This window comes from Triticum dicoccoides, chromosome 2B (assembly GCF_002162155.2).
Source record: "Triticum dicoccoides isolate Atlit2015 ecotype Zavitan chromosome 2B, WEW_v2.0, whole genome shotgun sequence".
NCBI classification, from domain to species: domain Eukaryota; kingdom Viridiplantae; phylum Streptophyta; class Magnoliopsida; order Poales; family Poaceae; genus Triticum; species Triticum dicoccoides.
In genome coordinates, this window is record NC_041383.1 from 20,011,388 (window position 1) to 20,018,575 (window position 7,188).

A 7,188-nucleotide genomic window follows, 5' to 3' on the forward strand; every position below is an offset into this window, starting at 1 on the left:
ACCCCATTAGTCCCGGTTGGTGCCACGAATCGGGACTAATGGGCATCGCACCCTTTAGTCCCGGTTCGTGGCACCAACCGGGACTAAAAGGTCCAGACGAACCGGGACAAATGGCCCACGTGGCCCCTGGGCGCACGAACCGGGACTAATGCCCATTACTCCCGGTTCTAGACTGAACCGGGACTAATGGGCTAAACCGAGGTGGACCATAGCCCTCTTTTCTACTAGTGCTCTGAGGACATCCGAAGTGGACAATCTTAAAACCAATACCCATCGACCATGTAGAGCCCTCGGACGGGATGCAGAAGCCTCGGAGCAGCGAGGTAGAACCCTCAGGTGCGAAGCGGAACCCTTAGAGCGGTGAGGTAGACCCCTCGAAGTCGTCTCAAATTAGGCATATGCTTGAGGGTATGACTCGTAACTCCACCAAAAATCTCTTCAACCAGAGGTTCATTGATTGGCTGCCCGGAGGCTAAGATGATCTTGGCTCGAATTTGTTCCACGCAGATCATGTTCAACGGAAGCGACGAAGCCTCGACGGTCGCAACCTCAGCTACAAGATGTTTTTGAGCATGTCCGGCCCAAGCCAGCGCGCTAGACTTGTGTTTTGTGCGAGAAACTAGTGACTCGGCATCACTCATTGTTGTCATCACTCGGACTCACCAGGCCAGTGGTCCATCGCACTGGATTCCTATAGCGCGTACAATCACATAGTATTCACATCCTTTTTTGAAAGCCTGAAATACAATTTCTAAAAGTTAGAAAACGAAAAAAAAATCCAAAAGAGGAAAGCGTGTGGAAGGGAAAGCTTTCCCAAAACAGGTTGTCCTAGTTAAACCCTTCATGGTGGGCTGTCATTGGCAAAAGCAGATATGACTTCCATGCAATCATCCAATCTTAGATGGATAGAACTGAACAGTTGCCCCGAGACCAACGGTCCTTGTGTTGAGTGTTAAGTAAACTAAGTTTGGATGGCCAATTTGTTGCATCATAGCATCCAAAAGCACTTTTTCCATCACGGCGGACTGATGACAGAGAGGAAGACAATGTAAGCAAGTGTTGAAAGCTTTATTCTACATGTGTCTATATATCTATAATTTTTTGTGACAAAAAGATTACTGATAAACACTTTTAGTTGTAAGTGAATGTGTAGTTCGCATGTACAATCTCAAACTCTTGTGGTTTAGACATGGTAGTAAATATGAAGAGACATGTGCATATACCAACAGATGATAAAAAATAAGAATAATAGGGTTTTAAGCTTGCTTTTCTGTAGAGGATAAAGCATGTACTATCTGTTAGGTACCAACAAAATAGCACCTTTACATGTATGTATGACGACGTATCAATCGACTTTTAAGTTGTTGATTACGAACCATATACGCATCAAGGACCGATAGCTTGACCAAAGAAGGAACTTCATTAGCATTTGCCAGATCAGGCTATAGAAGCAAAAACAAAGTACCATCAGGTTGATCTCTAATTTTCATCGAACTAACACAAGGGCATTTTACACTGCCCGCCAGGCCGCCACCACTATTGTTGTCCGTAAACAAATGTTTATCTACTATTGTACTCAGGTTAACTTGAATCAGCCAGCATGAATCAGACATTTCTGAAATGGGCATCAACAGATCAACATGGTATGCATCTACATGAGACGACCAATCTTTTCTTGTTAAGAATGACACAAATATTGACCTCAGTGACGGGCAATAACTATACTGCTACATCTGCTTCACAAGTAAAATTTCTCTATCTTTGACCATGTCTCTAAGGAACAACATTAGCTGGAAACTGAAATAATACTGTGATGTTGGTCAAGGTTTGCGTTGAAGTGGGTGAAGCGGTCTGATTCAGTGATGATCCACCAGAGGAAGTGACGTGCTGGTGCGATGCATATAGGGGAGGTAGCGGATCTTGCGGGTGAGGGAGCAGATCTTGCAATCGACGTTGAGGTACATCAACGATGGACTGGAGGAGACAGGGTGAGTGAGAGATGGTTTGGTACACGGAGGGGGGAGGAGGGGACGAATAAGGTCAAGGCATTAGCAACCTGGCAAGTGGAATTCAATCCTATAGTTGGATAGTTCCAGTGGATTTTACTATATAGTTTTGTAGCTTTAATTAGTGAAAAGGCCTCAATTGGTTTCTGCAACATGCTTGTCTGTTGGCAGCTGGAGCATACTTGGCAAATAATGGGCCTTGCCGTGAGTGGTGGTGGGTGACCTCGACGAGCAGGGCAATGGCCAGATACGAGTCAGGCACCAAAGATGACTGGAAGCACTCAAAAAAGTTTACCACGCTAGAGCTATGTCAGGTACCTACTAATTACAAAAAATGAATTTTAGTGAACAGGAGAATCTTCACCTGAGATTGAAGTAAGAAAATGGGATTAGTTCACCTTTGATCTGCAATAGCACATTAGGAATACCCAATTTATTCTTCAATCATGCAAGTACCCAGGACAAAAACACTTCCAGCTCATTGGTGAGCAACCTTACCAAAGCTCCTGCAAATTGGAAAACTATGATTTCAGGAGGGTAAATGACACCAATAACTATCAGGCATAGCTCCCAGTATGAAGTTGGTACCATTTGCACATTTGGTACTAACAACAGCTCTAGTGATAAAGAAAGATGCAGTGGTATATGAAGAATTCTGTAGGGCAGAAATAAATGTTGCTTTTGTACATCTCTAGTCTAGAAAGAAATGATATATAGTAGAAATACTAAATATTACAGGGCAAAAGAAATTACTACCGTCCATACGCGAGAGGTGACTGAGCTTAATGCCTAGCAAACTATTTAAGCCTACACACACATAGCAATGTTAAGATCTCCATGTATTTCTTGGAATGGAAAAGACCTCTGGATTTTATACAAAAGCATGATACAATCTGTTTCTCCATTTTTGAACTCATTTCAAATGACTTCAGTAAGAAAAAAATTAGTTCTTATCTCGCAACTCATTGAAACAGACAACCTGGCATTACATCAAGGTGACCACCTCGGGTTGCGAAACATGGCCTATAATAATATGACAGTAAACACGTATTCATATGAACCTAGGCAGCAATAACCTCTGATAGGAGGAAGGGGAAGACCAAACATGAATTATAGAGGACCTCTGGATAGGCCATTGGGCACTAATTGCTCTAAAAGCACACAAAAAGTAAGTTGACACCAACAGAATACAGTTGCATCACTTCTCATGCACCAAGTAAAGCAGAAATGAGTGAGCAAATCAAACAAATATTCACTCAAGGAGATCAGATCCAATTGGCTAAACACATATTGCAGAGATAGAGTCCTAGTTTTTACCTCGCCTATTTGTGGCCAGTAACCCCATGAGAATCTCATCTCGTGCATCAAAATCCTATGACCCCCACTCCAAGCATAAAGGCCAAGACCAACAACGGCGGAGGATCTGTGAAAGGCAAAGAAAGTGAGAGAAGCACCCTGGTCTGAACCAATCCAACATAAGAATGTGGCCATTTAATCAAGAACAAATAACTGTGAGCGCGTTTTACTGACAAGCTAGATCAAACATCATTAAGAAGAAACAATCTTAAACATTATATTGAAGTAAACATTAGGAAGTGCTTCAGTATTGACTTTTATCTAAAATTCTAAACAGGGGAACACCTGGGCTTTACATTACATAGTTCAGTAGAGATCATGAGCCACCACTGCATTGATATAATACGCTCACATAATTTGGTTGATACCATATCACACTTGCAAAGGGAGAGACAGAGCACACTTATAGTCACATAAGAATCCTTTCTTTCACAAGTTAATCCATAGCTACTGACTTCTATGCCCAATAATCAGATTATGAGATTAATACAATGAAGATGCAAACTAGTTTTCATGATCCAAGGGTAAATTGTTCCTGCTGGGACATATGTTTTGACTTGTAATTAATTATGAACAGAATATATAATCGAAATTCAATCAAGGTTTATATCCAGTATGAAATAACACTCATGAACATAATCTAAAGAGGTAGCCAGTAGTATGTGGGGAGAAAGAACTACGCGGCACATGACAGCTAGAGCAGCAAAGAAGAAACACGGCTTACCTATTTCCAGAGTTAACATCAGAAAAGCATGTATCACCAACCTGGAAAAAGTAGGGAAAATGTTACAAAATTCAAATATATATTGATATTAAGTAAGAACACATAACTCATAATAGCCATTCCCGCCAGCACAAGATCTGAAGCTGAAAACCAAAATAACTCATCTCATTAAGGTACCTCATGCTGCCGAAACAGACCAAACACAATCACAACAAGAAGAATGCATGGTCATAAATGTCTCGAGACAAGAATTAGATTATGGATAATTGCGGACATTTGTCGGTACGTAATCTGCTTCAGCTAATCGGTCCAGATTCTCCATGAAATACTGTGCACTGCCAGGAACTTGCAGCACACTTCCACACAAGTAAGTTTGGTACAGATGTATTTCTTTAAAATAAAGCTGGTTGTTTGACAGTATACACATTTACAGAAATACGAACTTCTTTTCAACTGGATGGATGGATCTTTCCATAGATTTACTACATCCTGTATGACTTCTTTGTTAAGGGGAGGGTAATCCAACCTGATTTCTGATAGTTTTTCTCCAATCTCCTAAAGATAGGAGAGCAGTACACTATAAATAAACAAACTTCATAATCTCAATAATACTTTATACTTGACAAAGTCTGTACCGTAGTAGCCTTGCGACGACATGAGCAACAATATATTTCAGTTATGAGAAGAACACCGTATAAAGTTAGTATTCTTTCTCTGAAGAAATCAAGTGTAATAACAAGCAAAGAGTATATATTCCTCAGTTATGAGAAGAATAATAATTTGTGGGAAATCAAAGAAGTGATACATAAAAAGGACAGGTTAGAGACCAAACTTTGTATACTTCATTTGGTTGAATCATCTAAAGTTGAATGCATATCCGAGAATGACGGTGGAAAAGGAGCAAAACACAATACTACAGCAGAGCGTAAAGCAGGTGCAAGGTCTGAACAAGTTCGATGATAGCCTAGTTCTAAGTGTTAACTGTAATGCTGCTTCAGCTGTAACAAGTTGTTCAAGTTGCAAGATATTGGTGTTTAAGGCCAGCCCAAATGTAACTCTACTTACTGAACAAAATAGGATGTACGAACCTGATTATCAGGTAAAATAACATATTTTGAAGACTGGTTCCATTTGGGCAAGCTCTTTGGCTCCATCATACAGTATCTACGCAAATTAAACTCATTACTCAGGAGAAAACGTGCAAACACACTTCCAAAGGAACATCATAAAGCTGCCTACACCTTTGCATGAATAGGAACTGGGTTGCCCAGAAGTACAAACGCTCAAATGTAGACTCTCATACCACCCATGATTTGCTCCCTTATGTCCTTTCCATATGCACATACCTCATAACTTATTTTATTTCATACCTGAATCACTTAGCTCCCGAGCCTTTGACAGCGATAACAACCATATGACCGATGAAGTAAGCTCCAAAAAGCATACCAAGGGAAACTAAGAACATGACAAATAGTGCTTCCCTGGCATTCACATTTACATCATGAACGTCTCCAATGCTGGGGAAATATGTCGGTAGCAGTTAAGGATTCAGGGCACATTTTCAGTTTCTAAGAAAAGGGAAAGTAAAGTCTCGAACTGTGTGTTCAACATGAGATTAGAACTTTATAATTACAAGTCAGTGGGAGACTGTCCCACTGTCCTTTGCTCCTAAAAAACATGAGATTAGAACTTACCAACAGTTACCATGGCGAGAATAGGAAAATGTGATCATTTCAAGGAGATTCATTTGTCAGGGTTTATTTTTTATCATGCTAAATTTGTGAAGTTTTTCTACGAGACAGAGAAGAAGGGGAGTGTGAGCAACAAAGCTGAGTACCTTGTTGCATGCCTTTCTTCTTGCTCCTACAGGAGCACAGCGGAGGAGGGGTTGGAGCGGAACGCGGTTGGGAGACGAATGAGGCCGATGGGGAGTCGGCAGCACCAGCGCCACGGCCAAGCAAACTGCTTGTGCAGCCGAGGGGATTGTGCCAAACAAGCAATCTGTCCATGATATGCAAGCTGCGGCTCCACCTTAAGTTGATCCTAAAATCAACTTTGGAGTGTAAATCACAACAAAAATCTTTTGACAAAAGATTTTCCCTGAATTTCTATGAATATCCAACGATTGGAGATAGCTACTAACCAGCAGAAATAGAATTTGAGACTCAGCTCACACCCGAGGGAAGCAACAGTAGAAGCGGCATATGCAGATGACGAGGAGGGCAGCCTGTCCTTCTGGCGCATCCTTCCTCTCTCTCCCATGGCCTCCCGCGGCGGAGGAGGCACCGACGACCGAATCGACCTAGTCCGGGTCAAGCTCGTCCTCCCGCGGCTTCCAGCGAGGGCTCTCAGTGCTAGCCTGGGGTGCGACGGAGGAAAAACGGTGGAAGAGAAGGACGGACGGACGGAGGTGCGAGAATGGGACGGAGCCGGCCTCCTCTGCGGCCTGCGCTCCTCCTACTGAGGACAACGGTGATGGCGCCGTGGACTACCACGGGGAGAGGAGGGAGCTGCAGCGTGCGGCGGCGGGGGAGGACAGATGGAGGAGTCAGGAGGCGGCGGCGGCGGCGGCGCGGTCTAGAGACAGAGAGGGCCGAGTAGGAAGGGGAGAGTGGCGACTGCGGTTCTAGGGTTCGTGCCCCTCCCTCTTCTCTATCCGGCGAGCGTGCGGGGCGTCCAATCGCACCACAAAATCGAGAAAAATCAAGCGGATACCGACAAAGTTTAGAGTTAGGCCCATGCGTCATCTGCAGTAGAATCAAAATCAAAAGTGAAAACTGTAAAAACTGGTGGACGATAGAAAAGAAGCCAGCGCTGCAAACTCACATGGATCGAACGGTAGACGAAGCTACGCACCGGAGGTGCCCTGGTTAGGCGGGTTGCCTAGCCTGGTTTATATGTTCAATTTATCTATCCTCACAGCTAGCCAGCTACGTTTACTTATTGCTAGCTAAACCAAGCCATCGACTTACATGCATGCATGATCAGTGTTGAAGCTAGCGACAGATGACTGAGGGGGCAAATGACCAAATATATTTTTTGAAGGGGTCAAAAACTACATTTCTTTCCCCAAATACAGAGTTTCTTCACAAAAAGTCCAAG

The 7,188-nt window shown here is 43.0% G+C and overlaps 1 long non-coding RNA gene across 7 annotated transcripts in view; it reads right to left on the reverse strand.

Annotated features, from left to right (window-relative positions):
- LOC119361828 overlaps window positions 1–6,724 on the reverse strand; it is a 7,779-nt gene extending 1,055 nt beyond the window's left edge. Inside the window, exons 1-7 of one of the 7 annotated variants that reach the window (XR_005172996.1) lie at window positions 6,230–6,723; window positions 5,328–6,129; window positions 5,175–5,250; window positions 4,087–4,127; window positions 3,324–3,429; window positions 2,371–2,512; window positions 245–1,025 (exon numbers count right to left, since the gene is read on the reverse strand). This is a non-coding gene — a long non-coding RNA (uncharacterized LOC119361828). Of the gene's footprint in view, window positions 1–244; window positions 1,026–2,370; window positions 2,513–3,323; window positions 3,430–4,086; window positions 6,130–6,229 lie in introns of those variants that run through there. The other 6 variants (XR_005172997.1, XR_005172993.1, XR_005172991.1 and 3 more) reach the window with 6 other exon arrangements.
- Window positions 6,725–7,188: the final 464 nt, after the last annotated feature.